General features: G+C 41.9%; 3 pseudogenes; all 3 read left to right on the top strand.

Annotated features, from left to right (window-relative positions):
- Positions 1-6460: 6460 nt before the first annotated feature.
- Positions 6461-8892, top strand: LOC118635536 (annotated as a pseudogene).
- Positions 8893-23040: 14148 nt separating this feature from the next.
- Positions 23041-24397, top strand: LOC118635535 (annotated as a pseudogene).
- Positions 24398-24515: 118 nt separating this feature from the next.
- On the top strand, positions 24516-25339 carry LOC118635534 (annotated as a pseudogene).
- The last annotated feature ends 1350 nt before the right edge of the window (positions 25340-26689 follow it).

Raw genomic sequence — 26689 nt, 5'->3', positions numbered from 1 at the left:
AGCACCTTGGGGTTAAACTCCAAAGCGGCTCCAAAGCAAACAGCCGGGACAGATGCTAAAATAGCCACAGCCAATCACCTTTGGCTCTGGCAGAGGGAGGGCAGACTGGACTGAAACTGTGTGGGGAAACTCAGGATTTGGAGGGCACTCAGAGCTTTTGTTGAGTTGCAGCCACACAGGACAGTGGCCATCTTACTCCTTCCCAGGGCTCTGGGGAGAGGCTGTAGCCCCTCCCTCAGAGAGTCAACCCCACCCCGTGGGCCATTAAAACCCAAACTGAGGCTCATTAACAACCAGCATCTGCCCCTCACTCAGGAAATCCCCTCACACTGAGCACCTGAGGGAGTTTTTCATTCAACTGAGAACCTAGGGCTCTTCAAGTAACCAATACTGATAGCCTCCAGGCAAAAAGCTGGAGGATGACTGAACCATTACTGGGCTAACAACTCTAACCGGGAAAGTAAGACTTGACAGTGGTGTTTAACGTGGATCCTCCCTCAGTCATCCAAATCCAGGAGAGGGAGCCACAAACAGCAGGACACCAACACTCACAAGGAAAATTTGGCAGGCTCCAAAGCCCACTGTGATAGCCAAAATGGTGAAACAACAACAAAAAAAAACAAATGCCAAATGAAAGAATAAGACATCTCTACCAAAGATTAGATAAATGAGGAGCAGTTAAGCAAGTTAACAGAGCTAGAATTCAGAGCCATGATCTTAAGGAAACTCAACAGCATAAGTAAGGATATCAGCACCATGAGTAAAGACATAGAAATGTTGAAAATCAACCAACTGGAAATTAAAAACCACCAAGAAGAAGTGAAGAATGACAAATCAGAAATAAAGAACACATTGGAAGATCTAAACAGCAGAGTAGAGGACGCTGAGGACCGGATCAGTGAATTAGAACACAGGATACCAAAAAAATCAACCACTCAGAAAAACAAAATGAAAAAAACAATTTAAAAACAGGAAGACAATTTAAGAGAACTGTGGGACAACTGGAATATAATTCCCATCACAGGGGTACCCGAAGAAGAAGAAAATGAGCAAGGGTTAGAGAATATATTTGAAGAAATAGTGACAGAAAACTTCCCGAATTTGGTGAAGGAAGAAGGCATTCAAGTTCAAGCACAGAGAGCCCCAATTAGGAAGAACCCAAACAGGCCCACACCAAGACACATAGTAATTAAAATGCCAAAAATTAAAGACAAAGAGAGAATACTAAAAGCAGCAAGAGATAAGCAACCGGTTACCTACAAAGGAACCACCATAAGGCCCTCAGCTGACTTCTCAACAGAAACACTACAGGCCAGAAGAGAATGGCATGAAGTAATCAAGGTCATGAAAAACAAGGATTTGAATCCAAGACTACTCTATCCAGCAAGGCTATCATTCAAAATAGAAGGTCAAATAAAGAGTTTCCCAGACAAAAAAAAAAAAGGCCAAGGGAATATATTAGCACCAAACCGGCAGTGCAAGAAATGTTCAAAGGACTGCTGTAATTTGTAGAAGAAACAGAAAGAAAAATAGAACCACGCTAAACAAAAGTGGCAATAAATAAGTACATATCAATAATCACCTTAAATGTAAATGGATTGAATGCTCCCATAAAAAGATAGAGAGTAGCTGATTGGATAAGAAAGCATGACTCACATATATGTTGTTTACAAGAGACCCACCTCAAAACAAAAGACTCACATAGGTTGAAAGTGATGGGATGGAAAAAAATGTTCCAAGCAAACAGAAAGCAAAAAAAGAGCTGGGGTAGCAATACTCATATCTGATAAAGTAGATTTCAAAATGAAGCCCATAATTAGAGACAAAGAAGACCACTACATAATATTGAAAGGATCTATCCAACAGGAAGCTATAACCTTGATAAACATATCTGCACCCAATATAGGAGCACCGAAATATATTAAAACTCTTCTGGAGGACTTCAAAGGAGCAATCAATAGCAATACAATCATGGCAGAGAACTTCAACACTCCACTGAAATCACTGTATAAACCCTCTAGACAAAAAATTAACAAGGAAACAGAGACTCTAAATGAAGCACTAGACCAAATGGATTTAATAGATATCTACAGAGAATTACACCCCAAAACTACAGAATTCACATTCTTCTCAAGTGCACATGGGCCATTCTCAAAGACAGACCACATGATAGGACACAAACTAAATCTCTACAAGTTCAAGAAGATTGAAATCATATCAAGCATCTTCTCAGATCACAATGGCATGAAACTAGAAATCAATTGCAACAAAAACATGCAAAGATTTGAACACATGGAGGCTAAATAGCATGTTATTAAACAATGAATGGGTCACTGAGGAGATCAAGGAAGAAATTAAAACTTCCTAGAAACCAATGGAAATGAACACACAACACAAAATCTATGAGATGCAGTGAAAGCAGTTCTGAGAGAGAAGTTCATAGCACTACAGGCCTACCTCAAGAAGCAAGAAAAATTTCTAATAGACTATCTAACCTCACAACTTAAAGAACTAGAGAGCAAACAAAAAGAAAACCCCAGAGCAAGTAGAAGGAAGGAAATAGTAAACATCAGAGCAGAAATAAATGACATGGAGACCAAAAAAACAATTCAAAGGATCAATGAAACAAAGAGCTGGTTTTTCGAAAAGATAAACAAGATTGATGGACGCTTAGCTGGACTCACCAATATCCCTGATGAAACAAAGAGGGAGAACCCAAATACACAAAATCAGAAATGAAAGAGGAGAAGTAACAACTGACACCACAGAAATACAAAAGATCATTAACAACTACTATGAACAATTATATGGCAACAAATTCGACAATGTAAGCAAAATGGATAAATTTTTAGAAACACAGAGTCTCCCAAAACTGGACCAGGAAGAGATAGAAAACTTGAACAGACCAATAACAACTAAGGAAACTGAAGAGGTAATCAAGACTCTCCCAGCAAATAAAAGCTCAGCCCTGGATGGCTTCACGGGGGAGTTTTACCAAACATTAAAAAAAGAACTAACACCCATTCTCCTCAAACTAATTCAAAAAATTCAAGAAGAAGGAAGACTTCCAAACTCGTTTTATGAGGACACCATAATTCTAATTCCAAAACCAGAAAAAGGCACTACAAAGGAAGAAACCGGCAGGCTAATATCCCTGATGAACATAGATGTTAAACCCTGAACAAAATACTAGCAAATCGAATCCAGCAATACATCAAAAAAATTATTCACCATGACCAAGTGGGATTCATCCCACGGATGCAAGGCTGGTACAATATTTGCAAATCAATGAATGTTATACCCCACATAAATAAAATGAAGGATAAAAACCACATGATCCTATCAATAGATGCCGAAAAAGCATTAGACAAAATCCAGCACCCATTTCTGATCAAAACACTCAGCAGTGTGGGAATAGAGGGATCATATCTCAACATAATAAAGGCCATATATGAAAGATCTACAGCCAACATCATACTCAATGGGCAGAAATTAAAACATTTCCCTTAAGAACAGGAACAAGACAGGGATGCCCACTTTCACCACTCTTATTTAACATAGTACTGGAGGTCTTAGCCACGGCAATCAGACACAAAGAAGAAATAAAAGGGATCCAAATTGGAAAGGAGGAAGTGAAACTGTCATTATTTGCAGATGACATATTATACATAGAAAACTTTAAAGACTCCATCAAAAATCTACTAGACTTGGCAAAGTAGCGCAATACAATATTAACATCAAGAAACCGATGGCATTCTTATAAACCAATGAGGAACTCACAGAAAGAGAAACTGAAAAAACAATCCCATTTACCCTCACGGCCAAAAAAATTAAGATACCTAGGAATAAACTTAACCAAAGAAGTAAAGGACCTATTTCCAGAAAACTACAGGACATTGAAAAAAGAAATAGAAGAAGACATAAAAAAGTGGAAGCAGCCCTGGCCGGTTTGGCTCAGCGGTTAGAGCGTCGGCCTGCAGTCCTGAGAGACCCGGGTTCGCTTCCCGCTAAGGGCGCGTACCTCGGTTGCAGTTTGTCCCCGGCTCTGGTCAGTCGTGCGGGTGGCAGCCATTCGATGTGTTCCTTTCACATCAATGTTTCTCTCTCTCTCTTCCTTACTCTACCTGAACAAAAAATGGAAAAATGTCCTCGAGTGAGGATAAAAAATAAAATAAATAAAATAAATCCAGCCAAAAAAAAAGTGGAAGCACATACCTTGTTTATGGATTGGAAGAATTATCATTAAAATGTCCATATTACCCAAAGCAATATATAGATTCAATGCGATCCCCATCAAAATACCAATGATATACTTCACAGAACTAGAACAAATACTTCAAAAGTTCTTATGGAACCAAAAAAGACCCCAAATAGCCACAGCAATCTTGAAAAAGAAGGATAAAGTAGGTGGGATCACAATACCAGATACCAGGTTATACCACAAAGTGACTGTAATCAAAACAGCCTGGTACTGGCACAACAACAGGCATATAGACCAGTGGAACAGAACAGAGAACCCAGAAAAGGAACCAAGACATTATGCTCAATTAATATTTGACAAAGGAGGCAAGAGCATACAATGGAGTAAAGACAGCCTCTTTAACAAATGGTGTTAGGAAAATTGAACAGCTACATGCAAAAAAAATGAAACTAGACCATCAACTTACACCATACACAAAAATAAACTCAAAATGGATAAAAGACTTAAATGTGACCAGTGAATCCATAAAAATCCTAGAAGAAAATGTAGGCAACAAAATTTAGGACATCATACGCAGCAGAATTTTCACTGATACATCACCTAGGGTAACAGAAACAAAGGAGAAAATGAACACATGGGACTACCTCAAACTAAAAAGCTTCTGCACAGCAAAAGAAACAACTATCAAAATGGAAAGGCAACCCACTGTATGGGAGAGCATCATTGCCAATGATACATCAGATAAGGGGTTAATTTCCAAAGTACTCATACAACTCAACAAAAGGAAGACAAAGAACCCAATCAAAAAATGGGCAGAGTAGCTGAATAGACACCTCTCCAAACAGGACATGCAAATGGCTAAGAAATATGAAGAAATGCTCAACATCACTAATCATCAGAGAGATGCAAATTAAAACAACAATGAGGTATCACCTCACACCTGTCAGAATGGCCGCCATCAACAAATCATCAAACAAGTGTAGGCGATGGTGTGGAGAAAAGGGGACTGTAGGACACTGCTGGTGGGAATGCAGACTGGTGCAGCCACTATGGAAAACAATATGGTGTTACCTCAAAAAATTAAAAATTGAACTTCCATTTGACCCAGTGATCCCACTTCTATGAATATAACCTAAGAAGCCTGAAACACCAATCAGAAAGAATATATGTACCCCCATGTTCATAGCAGCACTATTTACAATAATAGCTAAGATCTGGAAACAGCCCAAATGTCCATCAGTAGACAAATGGATTAAAATCCTGTGGTACATATACACAATGGAGTACTATGCAGCTGTAAGAAAGAAAGATCTCTCATCCTTTGAGATGACATGGAGGTACCTGGAAAGTATTATCCTAAGTGAAACAAGCCAAGCAGATAAATACAAATACCACATCATCTCACTTATTTGTGGAATATAATGAACATAACAGTCTGAGGAATAGGGTAGACCCAGAGATGTGGAAGTAGGGTACAGACTGACAACCCTCAGAAGAGGGGTGGTGGGGGGAGGGAAGAGATAAACCACAGAACTTATATGCATGTACACATAACCAATAGACATGGACAACAAAGCCGGGGATGGGGTGGGGGGGATGGAGAGGAGGTTGTCAATGGGGTAAAAAAAGGAGAAACATTTGTAACAAAAATAAAATTAAAATAAATAAATAAAGCTGAAAATAAAAAAATTCAGTGAGCCCAGCCAGTGTGGCTCAGTGGTTGGGCGTCAACCCATGCACCAGAAGGTCGCCAGTTCGATTCCCGGTCAGGGCACATGCCCAGGTTGTGGGCCGGGTTCCTGGTGGGAGGCATGCAGGAGGCAGCTAGTTGATATTCTCTCTCCCTCTCCCTTTCTCTCTCTCTAAAATCAATAAAGAAAAAAAAATTTTTAATTAAAAAAAAAGAGCAAATCAGCAAGGCTGTCATCTAAACCTGCTTTTGCAAAGTGGAAATGAAAAAAAAAAAAACAAAAACAAAGGCAGCAAGAGAGTATAACCCTTCAAACAAAAGGGAAAAGAGGAGCAAAGAAAAAACAGGCTGAAGTGGCCAACCAGGAACCTAAAGAAGGTCTACCTGCAAAAAATGGAGAAACTAAAAACAAAGAGAGATTCATGGAGGAGAAGAAAGGGGATGTGGGGGCCATTTTTAGTTGCCACTGCCATTGGAGTGGGTCCCCTCCTTTCCCCATTCACCTCCCAACAGGAAAGGTTTAAGGGGGCAGAGCCCTGGGAGGCCAGGCCAGGCCAGGCTCAGGGTCTATGCCAGGGATCCTGGCCATGGATGTGCACCATCTGAAGGTGAATGAACTTCACAAGGGCTGCAGTACTCATGTCCTCATGGCCAAGCTTGCTGAGTGGGTGCAGGTGGTTCTGGAGGCCAATGACAAGTGGGAGCTCGAGGCTAACAATGAACCAGGCCAACCCAGGCACAACAACAAGGAGATGTCCTGGACAATATTACCAGGTAGAATCAATTCTATGAGATCTAGGTCATCAAACAAGAGAATGAGTCAGCCTTTGAGAGGAGACCACTAGTAATGGAACAGGAGCAGGCCTACCACCCAGTGGAAGTGAAGACAGAGATGAAGCAATAAGTACCCACCAGCTTTCTCCCACCTAAAGTATCTCAACTCAAGCCAGACAGACAACAATTCCAGAGTTGTAAGAGGCATTATGAAGAAAACTGGGGATGGGGGTATTCCCCCAGCACCAAGAGGATGGGAGGGGCCTCTCTCAGCCTTCTGCTGAAGAGGATGAAGATGACTTTGATGACACCCTTGTTGCCATGGACACATATCACTGTGACCTCCACTTCAAGGTAGCCCGAGGCCAGAGGTAGTATCTACCCATTTACAATCGAGAGCTTCGCATACCTGTGCTCAGAAGTCCATGCCAGCTATGGGGTCAGTATCAGCTGGTCCCTTGACATCTGCAGCACCTAGCTAGGTGAACAGCCTTCCTCCTATGGCTATGGAGGCACCGGGAAGAAGTTCACCAATAGCCAGTTTGAAAACTACGGACACAAATTTTCAAAGAATGATGTGATTGGCTGCTTGGCAGACTTCTTACGTGGAAATGATATGAAACTTTCCTTCACCAAGAACAGGAAGTGGATGGGCATTGCTTTCTGAATTCAGAAGGAAGCCTTGGGAGGAGCCAGGCCTTCTCCCCTCATGTCCTGGTGAAGAATTGTGCAGTGGAGTTCAACTTTGGGCAGAAAACAGAGCCCTACTGTTCTGTCCTTCCTGGCTTTACCTTCATCCAGCACCTTCCCCTGAGTGAGTGGAGCCGGCGCACTGTTGGACCAAAGAAGACAGAGTGTGAGATTCTGTTGATGGTGGGCCTGTCCACTGCCAGTAAGACCACATGGGTCATCAAACATGCAGCCTCCAATCCCTCCAAGAAGTACAACATGCTGGGTACCAGTGCCATCATGGGTAAGATGCGACTAATGGGCCTACACCAGCAGCGGAACTACACCAACTACTGGGATGTCCTGATCCAGCAAGCCACTCAGTGCCTCAACTGCCTCATCTAGATCACTGCCCACAAGAAATACAACTATATCCTAGACCAGACAAATATGTATGAGTCAACTCAGAGACTAAAAATGAGACCTTTGAAGGCTTCCAGAGCAAAGCTATTGTCATTTGCCCCACTGACGAGGACCTAAAAGACCGAACAATAAAGTGAACTGACAAGGAAGGGAAAGATGTCCCAGAACACATAGTCTTGGAAGTAAAGCCAATTTCACATTTCCAGAAGTTGGGGACTCCCTGGATGAGGTGCTATTCAATGAGTTGCAGGTGGAGGAAGCAGGCAATACAACCAGGAAGGCCTAGAAGCCAGGCCACTTCCTGAAAAGCCCTTTGACAACAGAGGCAGTGGTGGCTTCTGGGGCTTCAGGGGTGGTGATGGTGGTTTCCAGAGCTATGACAACCAAAGTTTCGCCCCCAGGGGCAACAGAGGAGGCTTTCAGAACCAAGGAGGGAGGCAGTGATGGAGGAGGCAAGTATCGAGGTTTCAACTGCACTGGAGGTGGTGGCTACAACCAGAACCACTGAAGTGACAATAACCAGGATAACAACTCCAATAACCAAGGCAACTACAACAAGGCTCCCTAGCAGCAACTACCCCCTCAGCAGCCACTACCGCTACTGCCCAGCTACAGCCCTGCTCAGAACCCACCAAGGCCAGTAGCTACAGCAAGAAAAGCAACATCCCTGGCTCAAGCACCAGGATCGGCACCCCCACTATCAGCATCTATAACCTTCCACAGTCAAGTTACAGCCAGCTAACAGCCAGCCACACTACAACCAGGGAGGTTACAGTCAGGGCTATACAGCCCCATCACCCTCCAGCTCTACCACCATGTGCCTACAACTATGGGAGCTACTGCGACTACATCTTGGCCCCTACACCTAAACACTGCCCCCACAACACAGACTTGCCCTCAGACCAGCTATAGCCAGTATCGGCAGTATGCCCAGAAGTGGAACTAGCATTATTAGAAGCAGGGCCAGTGGCCACCATACTAGAGGACCTAAGACTATGGGAACTATGATTACAGGAGCTACACTGGGAACATAAAGAGAGGCATGAGCACTCAGTACCGTGTTCCCCGGAGGTCCCTGCCACCTTCCTCCACCACTGCCCACCTCAGCTCCCTCATCTGCCTCCACTGGGTCTGATGGTGCTGGGAGACAGGTCATCACAGAGCTGCCACCCTCCAGCCTACTGCCTCCCTCCTGAGGGGCTTCTTCCCCAACACAGGACTAGGCATTTTTCTATTCAACAGGCAATATTGACTTTTTATTTTCTCTTTCTCTCCCCAACTCCTCCCTCTTCCACCTCTTCTTCCCCTTCTCCTTTTTGACTAAAGACACCCTCCACCCTTAGTCATGCAGTGAGGCTACCGTGACTGAAGGGAGGACCCCTTTCTGTCCAGCCCTGCTCCAGCCCCTTAGCTTCCCAGACCCTCATACAGTTAGTTGTAAATTCTTCCAGGACCTGTTTGTCTACTTTTCAGTATTTTTAAAAAATCCAAAACTCGCCCTGGCCAGTTTGGCTCAGCGGTTAGAGTGTCAGCCTGCAATCCAGAGAGACCCGGGTTCGGTTCCCGCTAAGGGCATGTACCTCAGTTGCAGTTTGTCCCCAGCCCTGGTTGGTTGTGCGGGTGGCAGCCACTCGATGTGTCCCTTTCACGTCGATGTTTCTCTCTCTCCCTCTCTCTTCCTCTCCCTCCCTCCCACTCTATCTGAACAAAAAATGGAAAAATGTCCTAGGGTGAGGATAAAAAAAAAATTCCAAAACTCAAAAAACAGTTTAAAAAGTGAAATGTGGAGGGAGGAAGCAGTGACAAATTTTTGTTGGTAATTATGTTTTGTTTAAAATTTTTAGAATTTGTTTTTACTGTGGGTTGGTTGTTGATAGTTCATCAGGATAACCATTTATTTGCTGAGGTCAGGCAATCAAAAAAGAACCACACCCTCAAAACAAAATACACAAGAAACAAAACCACAGAATCATCTTCAACTCAAACTGAGGTCTCAGTTTCCCATAACTTTTGCACACAAGCTTTTATGTTCAGTTGAATTGTAACTGCTTTTTGAATTTGGAGAGAGTGTGACTATTGAATTTAAAACGTATTTTTTAGACAGCTACATGCAAAACAATGAAACTAGACCATCAACTTACACCATACACAAAAATAAACTCAAAATGGATAAAAGACTTAAATGGGACCAGTGAATTCATAAAAATCCTATAAGAAAATGTAGGCAACAAAATTTCGGACATCACACACAGCAGAATTTTCACTGATACATCACCTAAGGCAACAGGAACAAAGGAAAAAATGAACACACAGGACTACATCAAACTAAAAAGCTTCTGCACAGCAAAAGAAACAACCATCAAAATGGAAAGGCAACCCACTGTATGGGAGAGCATCATTGCCAACGATACATCAGATAAGGGGTTAATTTCCAAAATATATAGAATACTTATACAATTCAACAAAAGAAAGACAAAGAACCCAATTAAAAAATGGGTAGAGGGAGGGCTTCTGGTCAAGATGGTGGTGTAGGTAAATGCAATATTGCGTCCTCCCACAACCACATCAAAGTTACAACTAAACTACAGAACAACCATCATTCAAAACCACCTGAAATCAAGCTGAATGGAAGTCCTACAACTACAGAATTAAAGCAGCAGCCACATTGAGAATGATAGGAGAGGCAGAGGCCGAGGGGCTGGTCCCACACCCACGTGTGGCAGATAAAAATCAGGAGGACACCTCGGCTGGGAAGGTCCTCCTTGAGGACTGAGGGGTCCCGGTCGAACACCAGGTGCTCCGCTCAGGGTTCCAGTGCCAGTAAGAGAAGTCCCCATAACTTCTGGCTGGAAAAACCAGAGGGAACTGAGGCTCAGGGAGGCTGAGGCAGCTGGAGACCTAAGCAGCATCTCTTAAAGGGCCTGTGCACAGACTTATCGGACTCACTCCCTCTAAGCTTGGAGGGGAGGCAGCTCGAGGGGCACCAGAGACATACAGGCAAGAACTGAGCTGTTTGGCACTGGAGCAAGGGCTGGAGAGGGGGCTTTCTCCGGGACAAATGTGCTGTCAGAGGCCTTTGTTCCTTTGGTGAGCCCTTCCCTGGGGCGGCAGACAGCTGCCATCTCTGGGACTCCAGCAACCTAGCTCACACTGGTAGCCCTGCCCTGGTGATACCCTGAGGCCCCGCCCCACCCAACTTTCAGGCCCACCCAAGCTGTTGCCAGTTGCTTAACGATAGGATTGGCCTGTCTTGGATCCTGCTTCAGGTTTTCCTAAATTCTTTCAAACAAGCAGCATCTGGCCTCAGAGAGCCCCATACCTCTCGTTAACTAATACACAGAAACAAATACAGGGAGGCAGCCAAAATGAGGAGACAAAGAAACAGGTCCCAAATGAAAGAACAGAACAAAACCCCAGGAAAAGAACTAAGCGAAATGGAGATAAGCAACCTAACAGATGCTGAGTTCAAAATACTGCTTATAAGGATGCTCAATGAACTTGGTGAGAACCTCAGTGAACTTAGTGAGGGCCTCAAGAGCATAAAAAAGGACCAGTCAGAAATGAAGGAGGCACGAACTGAAATAAAGAATAATTTACACAGATTCAATAGTAGAGTAGGTAAAGCCAAGAAGCAAACCATCAATTTGGAATATAACGTAGCAAAAAACACCCAATCAGAACAGAAAAAGAAAAAAGAATCCAAAAAAAATGAGGATAGTGTAAGGAGCCTCTGGGACAACTTCAAGTGTGCCAACATTCGTATCTTGGGGATGCCAGAAGGAGAAGAAAGAGAACAAGAAATCGAAAACCTATTTGAAACAATAATGGCAGAAAACTTCCCTAACTTGGTGAAGGAAACAGACATACAAGTCCAGGAAGCACAGAGAGTCCCAAACAAGATGAACCCCAAGAGGCCCACACCAAGACACATCATCATCAAAATGCAAAAGGTTCAAGACAAAGAGAGAATATTAAAAGCAGCAAGAGAAAGGCAGCTAGTTACCTACAAGGGAGTTCCCATAAGACTGTCAGTTGATTTCTCAGAAACTTTGCAGGCCAGAAGGGAGTGGCAAGAAATACTCAAAGTGATGAAAAGCAAGAACCTACAACCAAGATTACTCTATCCTGCAAAGCTGTCATTTAGAATCGATGGCCATATAAAGAGTTTCCCAGATAAGAAAAAGTTAAAGGAGTTCATCACCACCAAACTGTTATTATATGAAATAATGAAGGGTCTTTCTGAAGAAAAAGATAAAATATATGAACAAACAAAATGGTAATAAATACATATCTATCGACAATTGAATTTACAAACAAAATGAACAGGCAGAACAGAAACATTGTCATAGATACAGAGAACATTTTGTTGGTTGCCAGATGGGAGGGGGGTTGGGGGAATGGGTGAAAAAGGTGAAGGGATTAAGAAGTACAAATTGGTTGCTAGACTGAAAAACCACAATGGGAAGGGGGTTGGGGGTTGGGAAGAAATAAACCAAAGAACTTATATGCATAACCAATGGACACAGACAACAGTGTGGGAAAAGGCAGGAGGGAGGTGGGAGGTGGTCGGGAGTGGGGAGAAGGGGGTCAATGGGGGAAAAATGAGGAACATCTGTAATACATTCAACAATAAAGTTTGTTTGTTTTTTAAAAAGACAACCCAGTGAAATAATGGGCAGAGGACTCAGTGAGTTTATCTCTGAAGAAGATGTACAATTGACCAACGAGCACATAAGGCGATATCTAACATATTTAGTGTGAGATTGTAAATTGTGCCACTTGGGAAAACCGCTGGGAAGTTCCTGTAAATGCTAAAAACATAGTTACCACACCCCTAGCAATTCTGCTCCTAAGTATCTACCAAAGAGCAATGAAAACATACATCCACACAACAACTTGTGCATAAATGTACATGGCAGCACTATTCACACTAGCCAAACGTGGAAACATCCTAACTGTCCATCAACCAATACCTGGATAAACAAAGAGGTATATCTAGCAGAATGTTATTCAGCAACAGGCCAAGCCTCTCCTAAAATGGATAGGAATGCTCTACAGTTACTTTCAGAATGTCTTCTAGACAAAATTAAAGTTTCTCTGTAGGTACTCCTCAAACCAATGCGCCTGCACCAGTCACTGCCAGCCCAGCGCAGAAATCTAAACAAACACATCTACTCTGTGCCTGCGTGGAAACTCAGTGCAGTGTAAGCCGCACCCGGAGCAGATGGGGAACCATGCTCTCTGCTAACTTATGCCCCTTGATGTACCAAGCTCCCTCCCTTTCTCCCTTCCTTCCACCTTCTTTCCAATAAATCTCTTCTTTAAAAAAAAAAAAAAAAATGGGCAGAGGAGCTGAATAGACACCTCTCCAAACAGGGCATACAAATGGCCAAGAGACATATGAAGAAATGCTCAACATCACTAATCATCAGAGAGATGCAAATTAAAACAACAATGAGGTATCACCTCACACCTGTCAGAATGGTCGCCATCAACAAATCATCAAACAACAAGTGTTGGCGAGGGTGTGGAGAAAAGGGCACTCTAGGACACTGCTGGTGGGAATGCAGACTGGTGCAGCCACTATGGAAAACACTATGGCTTTACCTCAAAAAATTAAAGATTGAATTGCCATTTGACCCAGTGATCCCACTTCTATGAATATAACCTAAGAAGCCTGAAACACCAATCAGAAAGAATATATGTACCCCCATGTTCATAGCAGCACTATTTACAATAATAGCTAAGATCTGGAAACAGCCCAAGTGTCCATCAGTAGACAAATGGATAAAAAAGCAGTGGTACATATACACAATGGAGTACTATGCAGCTATAAGAAAGAAAGATCTCTTATCCTTTGAGACGACATAGAAGGACCTGGAAAGTATTATCCTAAGTGAATCAAGCCAAGCAGTAAAAGACAAATACCACATGATCTCACTTATTTGTGGAATATAATGAACATAACAGTCTGAGGAATAGGGTAGACCCAGAGATGTGAAGTAGGGTACAGACTGACAACCCTCAGAAGAGGGGATGGTGGGGGGAGGGAAGAGATAAACCACAGAACTTATATGCATGTACACATAACCAATGGACACAGACAACAAAGCCGGGGATGGGGTGGGGGGGATGGGGAGGAGGGTGTCAATAGGGGAAAAAAGGAGAAACATCTGTAACAAAAATAAAATAAAATATTTAAAGATAAAAAAATAAGTAAAATGTAGTTTTAAAATTAATTAATTTAAAATGAGGAGACTCCAGCCTCAAATGAAGCAGTAGAGAAAGAATCCAAGTCTAATTAATATCATATACCATGTCTTATCAGTGGTCCTTGTCTCCCTTCTTATATAATCCAGATGAATATTTTTATCAACTATTATGTAAATGCAAGTTTTTTAGGAGCTCTAGAAACACTTTTTAAAACATCTTTATTTATTTTTTTAATGTAATCCTCACCCGAGTATATTTTTCCATTTAACTTTATACAGAGAGGGAAGGAGAGGGACAGAGGGAGGGAGAAAGAAACACTGATGTCAGAGAGATGCCTCAACCAGCTGCCTCCCGCAGGACCCCGACCAGGGCCAGGGATGAACCACAACTGAGGTTCGTGCCCTTGACTGAAATCGAACCCATGAGCCAAACGGCCAGGGCTCTAGCAACATTTTCACGAGGAAGGAATTCTACCTCCATCCATTTTGTTAAGTGCAAATGCTTTTTTTAAGAGGTGAAATGGTTTGCTGGTTGTTTTTAGATACAACTAGAAAATGGTGGGGTATTAAATATGAGAGACTTTGTTTGTCTTGGGTGTCAGCTTAACATTCCACAAATGGGGGTAATTTTTATGTCCTATAATACAAAGCATACTAAATGACAATTTGGAGTCAGTTGTGCATTTGTATTGAACATTTTATTTCATTTTTTGTTTGGTTTTATTTTCAATATTAACACTTAATTTTTTATGTACAGTCGTATATAGTAATATATTACTTTCAGGTGTATAATACAGCGATTCAACATTCACATAGCTTACAATGGGGTCACCCCACAAAGTCTGGTGCAAACTTATCACATTATACATTTATACCTCTCTTAAAAAAAAATGTGATAAAGTCATCATCACTGCAATGTTTACCGTTAACTTTCTATTACTATTGTTCAGGGATGTTTGGTGGCCTCAGTGGTGGTTGCAGCAGCAACAGCAAAACAAAAAGAATCCAGTCAGGTTCCTCCATCCACAAAGGGTATCCACTTGACTGAAGATGATACAGAACAGGGTGTGCTTGGCTTCCTGGAAATTCCTAAATCTGCCTGGAAACCGCTCTCGCCAAGTGTGAGCTCCATGCAAAATTTCAAAGTCCACCTGGCGGTCCTTCATCCATACAAAATGAGTCTGTCCTTGAGTCAGCTAACCTCCCTGTCCCAGGGCCATTTAGATGGAAAAGGAAAGAAGAAAGGAGAGAGATGAGAGAGCCGATGAAAGAGAAAGAGAGAAAGAGAGAGAGATCACAATGTGATCTGGCTGGCTCACTACGGTGCCTGGTAGTCCTTGAATATTTTAAATTACAGTCAAACCTCGGTTCTCAAACATCTCCCTTCTCAAACAATTCGGTTCTTGACCAAGTTGTTCACAAGAAAAAAAATGTCTCAGTTGTCAAACAAAACTTCAGTTCTCAACCTGACAACTCTTTCATTCTAATACCTGTATGATCAGTCACACATCTCTCAGGTGACAAACAAAAGAGATAATACACAAGTATGAGTCAGTTTACCACTAAACCTCGCATTGTTAACATCTCAGGAAACTGTGCTGTAAATATTTTCATGGTTTTTTTTGTTGTTGTTGTTGTTTTTGCTTTTGTTGCTGCTTATTATTACTAAATGTGTACACTAAATCACCATGGGTCCTAAGAAGGTTAGTGATAGCAGCAAAGTGAAAAGGAAAGTTTTGAGAACAATTATAGAACCTTAAAAAGAAATAATTGCAAAGTATGATAGAGGTATTTGTGTATCTGATCTGGCTACTGAGTATGGCATGATGAAATTGATGATTAGCACAATTTTAAAACATAAAGAGGCCATCAAAAGTGCTGATGCTGCTAAGAGTGTGAAAGTGCTTACAAAACAGTAATCTCAGGCAATTGAGAAAGGTTAAAACGGAATCATTTGTGGGTCTGGAATGGATTAGTTCAATTTACATTATTCTAATTGGAAAAAATGATTCGGGTTTCAAACAAATCCCTTCTTGAACAGTCTTCTGGAACAAATTAAGTTCAAGAACTGAGGTACCACTGCATTGCTATTCTCATGTTTTTAGTAGAATTGTTTCCTAAAGAAAACTAATCCTGCCCTGGCTGGTTTGGTTCAGCAGTTAGAGTATCAGCCTGCAGACCAAAAAGTCGAGGGTTCGACTCCTGGTCAGGGGCACATACCTGGGTTGCAAGTTCAATCCCTGGCCCTGATCCTGGGTCATGCAGGAGGCAACCAATTGATATGTCTCTCTCACATTGATGTTTCCCTCTCTCCCACGCCCCACCTCCCTCCGTTCCACTCTATCTAAAAATTAATGGAAAAATATCCTCGAGTGAGGATTAACAAAAAAGCAAAAAAAGAAAACTACTCCTTGATCTTGGTTCTCCCAGTCAGAATTTTGTGTACTCTGTAACATCTTTGGTGTGGTAGTCCAGTTTCTTAACAACTTCGTTAATGTGCTGTGGAAGATGTAAAATTGGATTATGTAGTGTATATGATGTTAAATTCTGAATTAGTGGAATTTTGATTTAATAGCATATCACATTTGAAGATATTGGTACTTGATACTCCATTAAGAAAAATTAGCCTCCACAATTTAAGCTGGAAAGTCACTGGAATAACTATTTAGAAAAGAATCACAACTACATAACTTTTTAGGTTTCTGATATGTATGTTAAGAATTGTGTACAGCCCTGGCTGGTTTGGCTCAGCGGTTAGAGCGTCGGCCTGTGGTACAGAGAGACCTGGGTTCGGTTCCCGCTAGGGGCACGTACCTCCGTTACAGTTTGTCCCCAGCCCTGGTTGGTCGTATGGGTGGTGGCCACTCAATGTGTCCCTTTCATATTGATGTTTCTCTCTCTCTTTCTTCCTCTCTCGTCCTCCCATTCTACCTGAACAAAAAATGAAAAAATGTCCTCAGGTGAGGATAAAAAAAAAAAAAAAAGAATTGTGTAGAGACTTCTGGTCAAGATGGCAGCATAGGTAAACACAGTACTTGCCTCTTCCCACAACTAAATCAAAATTACAACTAAACTACAGAACAACCATCATTCACAACCACCTGAAATCTGGCTGAATAGAAGTCCTGCAACTAAGAAATTAAAGAAGCCACATTGAGATTGGTAGGACAGACAGAGATGTGGAATAAGTTTGTTCTACACCCAAATATGGAAGATAAAAATTGAAAGGAATATCTTGGCTCCCGAGGTCCCCTCTGAGGAGCGAAGAGTCCCAGCCCACACCAGGATCCCCCAGCCCCAGGGTTCCAGTGCCAGGAAGAAAAGTCCCTATAACTTCTGGCTGTAAAAACCAGCAGGAATTGAGGCTGAGGGAGGCTGAGGCTTCTGGAGTCCCAGGCAGTTCCTCTTAAGGCCCGTGCACTAACTTACTCAGATTCACTCACTCTGGGCTCCAGCACAGAAGCAGCTTGTAAGGAACCAGAGACACATGGGGAGGAACTGAATTGTCCAGCATCAGGGAGAGAGCTGGGGAGGATCAGCATTCTCCCAGACAGATGTGCTGGCAGGGGCCATTGTTCTTTTGATGAGCTCTCCCCCAACAGAGTTGGCAGGCGGGCACCATATCTGAGACTCTAGCAACCTGGCTGACACTGTTTTCCCCATCCTGGTGACTCCCTGAGGCCCACCCACACAGCTTTCAGGTCCACCTAAGCTGTTTCCTGTGGTTTTTCCATACATATGGCTTGTCTTGGCTCATGCTTTAGATTTTCCTAAAATCTCTCAAACAAGCAGCATCTAACCTCAGTGAGCCCCATACCTCTCGCTAAGTGGCCTCAGGCTCAGCACTAGCACCAACTCACTTTGGTTCACAGCTTGACCTTGCCTGGGCACCTCCAAGCCCAGAAAAAGTAGCAGTCATCTGCAGATCACTTTGTACTTCATGCCAGGTGACCTGGGCAGAACACAGGCAGCAGCTGACCTTGGCCTGTACCTTCTGGGTGGCCCCAGAACCAATGCACTCAGTTGATAGCTTCAGGTAACATCAAAGCACCACCACCCAACCACCTCCAGAAATGACACACTCAACGGGCAGACTCAGTGGAAGTAAGTCCTACTCTGTGGGGTGGGCCCCTGCACAACTGATCTTCCACAGTGGTCGGAGGTCAGTGGTTGGTGGTCACAGCCAGTCCTTGCAGCTGATCAGCCTGGGAGTAAATTCCTCCCACTGATATGCCAACAACAATCAAGGCTCAAATATGAGAGGAGAGTATACACAGCCCACATGGGGGATGCACCTGGAGTGCCCTGCTTGGGTGATCAGGGAGGCTGGCCACTGGACCCTACTACACCTACTACATTAGGCCACTCTACCAAGCCTAGGAAACATAGCAGCTTTACCTAATACATAGAAACAAACACAGAGAGGCTGCTAAAATGAGGAGACAAAGAAATATGTCCCAAATGAAAGACCAAAACAAAACTCAAAAAAAAGAACTAAACACAATGGAGACAAGCCAACTATCAGATGCTGAGTTCAAAACACTGATTATAAGGATGCTCAATGAACTTAGGGGAAGAATAGATGAATTTAGTGAGAACTTCAACAAAGAGATAGGAAACATAAAAACAAAGATAGAAAACATAAAAAAGAACCAGTCAGAAATGAAGAATACACTAACTAAAATAAAGAATAATGTACAGGGAATCAATAGTAGAGTAGCTAAAGCCAAGAATCAAATCAGTGATTTGGAATAAAAGGAAGCAACAGACACCCAATCAGAACAGGAAAAAAAAATCTAAAAAGTGAAGCTAGTGTAAGGAGCCTCTGGGACAACTTGAAGCATACCAACATTCGCATCATGGGGTGCTGGAAGAAGAGGAAATGCAAGAAATTGAAATCCTATGTGAAAAAATCATGACAGAAAACTTCCCTAACTTGGTGAAGGAAACAGACATACAAGTCCAGGAAGCATAGAGATTCCAAACAAGAAGAACTCAAAGAGGTCTACACCAAGACACATCATAATTACAATGCAAAAGGTTAAAGACAAAGAGAGAATCTTAAAAGCAGCAAGAGAAAAGCAGTTAGTTACCTCCAAGGGAGCTCCCATAAGACTGTCAGCTGATTTCTCAAAAGAAACTTTGCAGGTCAGAAGGGAGTGGCAAGAAATACTCATAGTGATGAAAAGCAAGGACCTACAACCAAGATTACTCTACCCAGAAAAGTTATCATTTAGAATTGAGGGACATATACAGAGCTTCCCAGACAAGAAAAAGCAAAAGAGTTTATCACCACCAAACCAATATTATATGAAATGTTAAAGGGTCTTTCAGAAAAAGAAGGAAAAAAAAGATTGAAAATATGAACAATAAAATGGCAATACATATCTAGCAACAATTGAATCTAAAAAACAAAATAAACACGCAGAACAAAATAAGGAATTATGTACAAATTGAAATGTCTGTGTACTTATTCTCAAAACAATCAATAAAATCTCAATTATGAAAGAAACAAGTGTCTGGTACATAATAAGTACTCAATAGTATTCTGGAAATGACATAGTTAATATAAGCTCGACTACTGGTTGATTAATTTGTATGAGTGTGAGCAGGACAGAGCATTAAAAGTTGAAGATGCAATACAAAGAATAAATGGGTCAATGACAGAATTACCCAGAAGAGGTAATAAAGACATTTGAAGATGGACAGATAATCCAGGGGTTCATAGAATCACATCCCCTAAGTACGGAGATGGTCTGCACCACAAGCCATATACCAACTCCCAGGACCTTGATTTTTTAAGAATATCATAGAAAAATGCACATGGCCCTGGCCACTTTGGCTCAGCGGTTAGAGCATCGGCCCGCAGACCAGAGTGTCCCAGGTTTGGTTCCTGCTGAGGGCATGTACCTCGATTGCAGTTTGTCCCTGGCCCTGTTTGGGGTCATGTGGGTGGTAGCCACTCAATGTGTCTCTCTCACATCGATGTTTCTCTCTCTCTCCTCCCCTCTCTCTCCCTCTCACTCTATCTAAAGATGAATGAAAAAAAAAAAAAAACGCACATGCCTCGTCAACTAAGAACACTGGAGAGAAGATTTCCATAGGTGGGAGCTCTCACTCTGGTTCTTTCGCCCAGATATAAATAAAAAATTTGGAATCTGCTCTCCTTCCACCCTTCTACCTCACTCAGCTTTGACTATGTGTACAAAAGGTGGCCATAAAAACTTATTCATATTGAACTAGAGGCTAGTTTCAGAGTCCAAATGACCCAACAACACACAGGTCTAGGACAAACATTTGTGAATCCCAGCTTGATGAGCCTTACCACACATTCCTTGCTTTGAACTCCTACATTTTTTTACTGAATCTAACATTTGATTTCTATGATAAGATTTCTATAATAAGATCTAAAATTCTGAGTCTCGGTAGTATTAAGTTTTTATATTTATCACTCATTGCAGCTTCAACATATATAGAGAAGGTATTGAAATATCTCCCATATAAAGGTGAAGTAACTGAGGCACAAAGATTTAATATCTCTCCCAAGGCCACCGAAACAATAAGCAGAACCTAAAATACCTGACCCCAAAACACATGCTCTTAAGCAAGAGGAAGAGGGAGTTTCACACCAGATCAAGATGCCATCCCACGTCCTGAGCACATAAACTTCCTCTTTCAAGGTTATTCTGAGAATATAGAAGTATACAGGCACTAACACTTTACCTAAAATAAGTGATGTGCAAAAAAGAATGTACTTAGTGCCTACAATTAACGGTGTAAAGGAGGTATAATTTAGACAAGTCCCTAGAAGTCTGTATTGAACAGGATGATAAAAGCAACACATGCTCTATTGGAATAGATATGGCAGAGACTCCAAAGGACAAAACATAAAATGTCCTGTATAACTATATTCTAAAGTGAGAGGCTAGGCCATCTTGCAAAGAAATGATGTAAACTGGTTCTGCAGGCATTGTCCAATGACCAAGCCCAACAGTATAAAATAATTCAGTTGGAAAAAATATAGCACTTTCAGTGAGAGTTGTCAATGTGGTAGGCATATTTTGCACGATCATGACTCTGGCCTCCTTACACCACTCCTAAAAGAAATAAACATTCTATGTAAACAGGAGGTTCTCTTCTAGGGGAAATGCCACATTTAGAACTCAAACTGACTTTCTTTTTTATAATTTCAATATTTTATTTATACCCAATACAAAATTTATTTTTCTTAACATCTTGGCTTTAAGGGACCTAATTTAACCATAATATTTTAATATGTCCTTTTTAGTTTATCAAATTTCAAGTCAGATGATTACCATGTTTGACATTTTCTTAGGAATCAGTGATAAATACATCATTTTAAAATTCCTTTCAGCTTACTAAAATGTTCTTTGCTGGAACTCTCTGTGAATCCATTTTTTATAAATTAAAATAATACCAAACGAACTTCCTTATTCATCATGTGATTGTACTAAGCAGAACTAGTGAATCAGGTTTAGAAGATGAAAACATTATGATATTTTTTTATCCTCACCCAAGGACATTTTTGCATTTATCTTCAGATAGAGCAGGAGGGAGAGAGGGAGGAAAAGGGAGAGAGAAACACCGATGTGAGAGAGACACATCGACTGTTTGCCACCCACATGACCCCAACCAGGGCCAGGGACAAACTGCAACCGAGGTACAGGCCCTTAGCGAGAACCGAACCTGGGACTCTCTGGTCCGCAGGCCGATGCTCTAACTGCTGAGCCAAACCAGCCAGGGCCATTATGCTGTATTTTTAACTAAAATGTGTTGCAGTCACATTGGTTAATATTGGTATGTAAATTTCAGGTGTACAAATTTACAATACAATATCTATATAATTTTTTAACAAAGCAAATTTTATTCAGGTACAGAAAAAGAAAGAGGCCAGGCACAGCTGTGAAAAGAAGCAAAAAGTACAGGTCCAAGAGGGCATGGGCCAACTCACCAGTGAGTTGTACACATGGTTAGTTAGTTCTTGGAATTTATGTTTGCAGGGGGGCGTGAATCCAAGCTTTGTGGTGCCAAATTCTGACTTGACCTTCTGGTTGGGAGGGGGTCTTGTTCCTAATATGGTCTGTTCTAGAAATGTCATTGAGTTCATCCCCCTTGGCCACTCTTATACTTGTGGTGTCAGTTTTCATTATAATGAGGGTATAATGATGGTACAGTGAGCTTTCAGGTCATTCTCTAGTTTCGTCTCTATCTTAGATTAGTCTGGATCTAAATGGTTGTGTTATCTACCTCTCTGACTACCATGATTTAAACCATATGCTCTTAAGCATCTTCTGTTAGGGAGGATAAGGTCTTGTGATTAGTTGGCTGTCAATTGTTCAGCTATTTGGGCCATTTGTTCACCCATTTGTCTGTTTCTTCATTCCACTTTCAAGGAAATGTTCCTAGTTTCTTACTAATCTGCCTCATCCTGCCCTACCCCCTAGAAACTTTCATCTCTGAATTCTTTTAGGGGTGATGAGGGAGTGAGGGTCTATCTTCAGTAGCTGCTTCCTGGTAACAAGGGTCATGCTCCCTGCCTTTGTAGGGCATGGAAGTCTCTCTCCCTGCCTGATCTACAGAAGACAAGGGAATGGGAGTTGGGGATGAGTGCTGATGTTATTGGCTGGGCCCTCTAAGTCAGGGATGGGTTGACTTTATTTTGTACTCACCACCCAAAGTCTAGTTTCTATCTTTCACAGAATATATATTGCCCTTTGAGCCCTTTTCCTCCCCCAATACTCTTCTTCTCCAATCATTGCCATTTTCTTATTTCCATCTATGAGTCTGTTTCTTTTTTTTTCTTTTTTCATTTTTGGGTTTTTGTTTTCCACCCAACCTGAAAGTGAAATTCATAGGGATCTTGCCCTTTTCAGTCTGACATGTTCACTTAGCATGACAGGGAAGAAGAATGGATGCAAAGGGTCAGGTTTTTTTTTTTTTCAGACTAATTAAAAGAGGTTTATTGCTAGTAGTGGCAGAACTCTGAGCTCCTGGCTCAAAGCAACCCTGAACTCCTTAGTGCTATCTGGTGGCCACCCATCACCAGCGTAATGTCTGGTGGCTGCACCAATTTGTGGGATGAAGGTGAGAGCTTTTAGCATTTGGGCAAACAGAGAATGCAAGGGCAGCCACCTCTTAGATGGAGAAAAGAGATCCATGGAAGCTAGTTCAGGACAGACTCCAAACAGGCTAGTGGGTAATGGAGGGCCAGCATCAGAGGCCAGAGAGGCGTTTAAGAGAGTGAGGTCCTGCAGTGTTTTAGGAACCATAATAATAGGCTGTAAGACTCCCAAGACTTCCAAGAAGCTCAGGTTTAGTAAAACTACAAAGGGGCCCATGATGCACTCCCCATTCCATGCATTACTGGGCTAGAGAATCTCTTTGCTTTGCCAGAACCGAGGCCCATGTCATCTCGCAGAGACTAAGGGCCTCTGGAGAAGAGGTATGCATTGTGGGGTCTTTGTGCCTCAAGGTGCAGGGTCAGAGCTGGCTCATTTGTCCTGCTCAGGCCCTCAGGCCCCCAGCAGCCCCACTGAAAATTGCAAACTGGGACCTGGTAACAAAGTGGCCACCTACAGCATACATGAGAGGCCCATGGACTGAGAGGTTTCGATTTGATTCCTGATCAGCGCACATGCCTGGATTGCCGGCTTGATCCCCAGTAGGGGGAGTGCAGGAGGCAACCAATCGATGTATCTCTCTCACACTGTTTCTATCTCTCCCACCTTTCCTCTCTCTAAAATAAAAAAAAAAATTAAACAATAAAAACACATCTTTAAAAAAACTTTAAGAAAGAAATAAAAATAAAGTGGAAGCCAAATTACAAGCTAAACAAGAGCAAGAAGAAAAAAGAAAAGTTAGAAGATAATGTGAAATGAAATCTCTAGAAGAAAAGATTGGCTGCTTGCTGAAATTTTCAGGGACCTAGATGATCACACCTGAAGAGAAGATTTGCACATCCTTTTCTCAAATCATGGTGAATTAAAATGGAAAGACTTCACCAGAGGAGCAAAAGAGGGAATAATTATATTTAAAGAAAAATCTAAAGAAGCACTGGATAAAGCCAAAGATGCAAACAATGGTAACCTACAAGTAAAGAACAAGAAAGTGACAGGGAAGTACTAGATGGAGATGTGAGAAATGAAGCATTGAAAAAATCATTCAAAATCAACAGGAATACCTAAACAAATGGATATCAAAAAGTTGCAGATTTAAAGGAAGTGGGAAATAAAGCTGCTTAGACTGGGTCTGCTAAGAAAAGTGCAGTTTCAGGCCAAGAAAACTAAACTTGATAGTGCTGATGAAAATCATACATCTGGACCTGTAAAAAGAGCAAGAGAAGAAACAGACAAAGAAGAACCTGCATCAAAACAGCAGAAAACAGAAAATGGTGCCAGAGACCAGTAGTTTAGTAAACAATTTTTTTAACTTTAAGTAAACAAAATTTTTAATCATTTCAATTAACTTTTCAGCTACTTTTGTCTTTGGAGGCTTTTAAAAAGAAAATCGAATTAGGTCCACCTCAATGTCCACCTGTAAGAAAGGAAAATGTTCTGTTAACTCGTCCTTTTTTATTACCCAAATAAAGATTTTTTTTGATGTGCAGATCTGTTATTTAAGATGCTTCAAATATCAAAAGAAAGATATATTAAATAGCCTTTGTAATATGAAAATGTATTGGTACAAACTAATAAAATATATACCATATAAAAAGAAAGAAAAATATAAAAATCACTGGTATCCTGAAAAATCATCAAAAAGACAGACCTACAGATGCATCTGTGTCAATAAGTTTCAGAGAGTTGATCCTGATGCTGACAGCCTGTGAGAAGAGCCACATCTTGTACAGTGACCTCGGCTTGCCAAAGGAACTCACTCTGAGGATGGACCCATGTGGGATGTGCTGTCAGCATTGTGAGAAAAACAATTTATTCATTGTTGCCAGTTGTGAAAATGAGGATGAGAGCAAGGATGAGATCTCCAAGTTACCAGAGCCCTTGAGAAGGTTACCTCTGATTATCATTCAGGATCCTCTTCTTCAGATGCAGAAACAAGTAAGGAAGTAGAAATTCAACCCAGTTTGGCAACCCCAAGCTCTGTATATCAGATTGCAGAACTGATATCCCCACCTTTTCCAATGTAGCACTCTTTGCCCCCCCCCCCACAAAAAAGCCAGGAATTTACCCAGGAAATGGCCATCAGAGTCACTACCCTCTTCCTGTTCCATTTGGTTATCCAAATCAGGGAAGGAACAATAAACCATATTGCCCAATTCCAGGAGCATGGGTACCTCCTTCTGGAATCACTGGACTAATCCTCACATGTCAGCACCTCACTAGCTGCTTTTGATTCTGTTGGGGTTGAGAGAAAGCAGAATAAGTCTGGCTACATATTAAAAGTTAAAAGTTCATGCCCTGGTTGGTTTGGCGCAGCGGTTAGAATATCGGCCTGAGGTCCAGAGAGACCCGGGTTTGGTTCCTGCTAAGGGCACGTACCTCAGTTGCAGTTTGTCCCCAGCCCTGGTTGGGTTGTGTGGGTGGCAAGCACTCGATGTGTCCCTTTCACGTCGATGTTTCTCTCTCTTTCTCGCCCTCCCACTCTATCTGAACAAAAAATGGAAAAATGTCCTCGGGTGAGGATAAAAATAAAGTTAAAAGTTCATATTCATAGTAGTAAAGTTAAGATGGGTCAAACCATCAAACTTATTTTTAGAGAGAAGTTATTGAGAATAATCTTTCTAAAAAATATATGCGCTTGGTCAGGATGACGCATAAGCAGATCTACTATTCAGATAAATACTTCAATGAGTACAGGTATCTGGCCTAAATGGGAGGTAACTGGGAGAATTGCACATTTAGAGCCAAAACGAACTGAAAAGAGAAAGAGCTAGGCAGAGAGGTGGTGCTGCATGTGCTACATAAATATCAGTCTGAAGACCACAGATCTCAGGGGATCTAAGTCACCTGCTCCTCCTCCTGTCATTAGCAATACAGTTGTGACCAGACTGGCTTGAAATGTGGGGTCAGTCACAGATGACCAGGTGATCTCCACTGCTTGTCCCCCGGCCCAGCTGGAAGAGCCAAGAAGCCAAGGGCATGTACTCCCATTGGACATTTCCCCAAACACATCCTTACTATCACTCTTTTCTACTCACTGTACTTATGGACCTCAGTACATTTCTGCATAACTTACTGCCCCTTGACGATGAATAATTTGTCAACGAGGTCTGCTACTGCCCCTAGGTCCTGTTCCATAATTAGCTAGTCGACCTGTGGGATCACACCTGTATTTTTCCAAAAGGGCACCGTGACCTTATCAGCTTGTAGGGAAGGGAGTTTATAATCCTATGGAGTCAATCTGCCAAAAGCAGGTGGGACAAAGCTCAACGTAATTTTTCCTCTTTTTCTATAAGACAAACTGATCAACTTTTGTAGCCATTCTGTAGTACCAACAACTGTCTCCTCAGCAACATGGAAGATTTTAGTTTGAGAAATACAGCAGTGGTTCTTTGGCTACACATGAGATACAGTATGTGAAGCCACCTACATTGTTTCAAGTACCATAACTGGCAGGCAGGCCCTGAATCTTTCTGGGGATTGTAAATTTCCCCTGCTCATAGGCATCCAAGGCCATAGAGAACAACACCTTCAACAACTTGCTAATCAACAGGACATCATAATACAGTGAAAGTACTGAACA

Source organism: Molossus molossus, unplaced genomic scaffold (assembly GCF_014108415.1).
Source record: "Molossus molossus isolate mMolMol1 unplaced genomic scaffold, mMolMol1.p scaffold_m16_p_2, whole genome shotgun sequence".
Taxonomy (NCBI): domain Eukaryota; kingdom Metazoa; phylum Chordata; class Mammalia; order Chiroptera; family Molossidae; genus Molossus; species Molossus molossus.
This window is presented reverse-complemented; position numbering and strand designations above follow the sequence as displayed.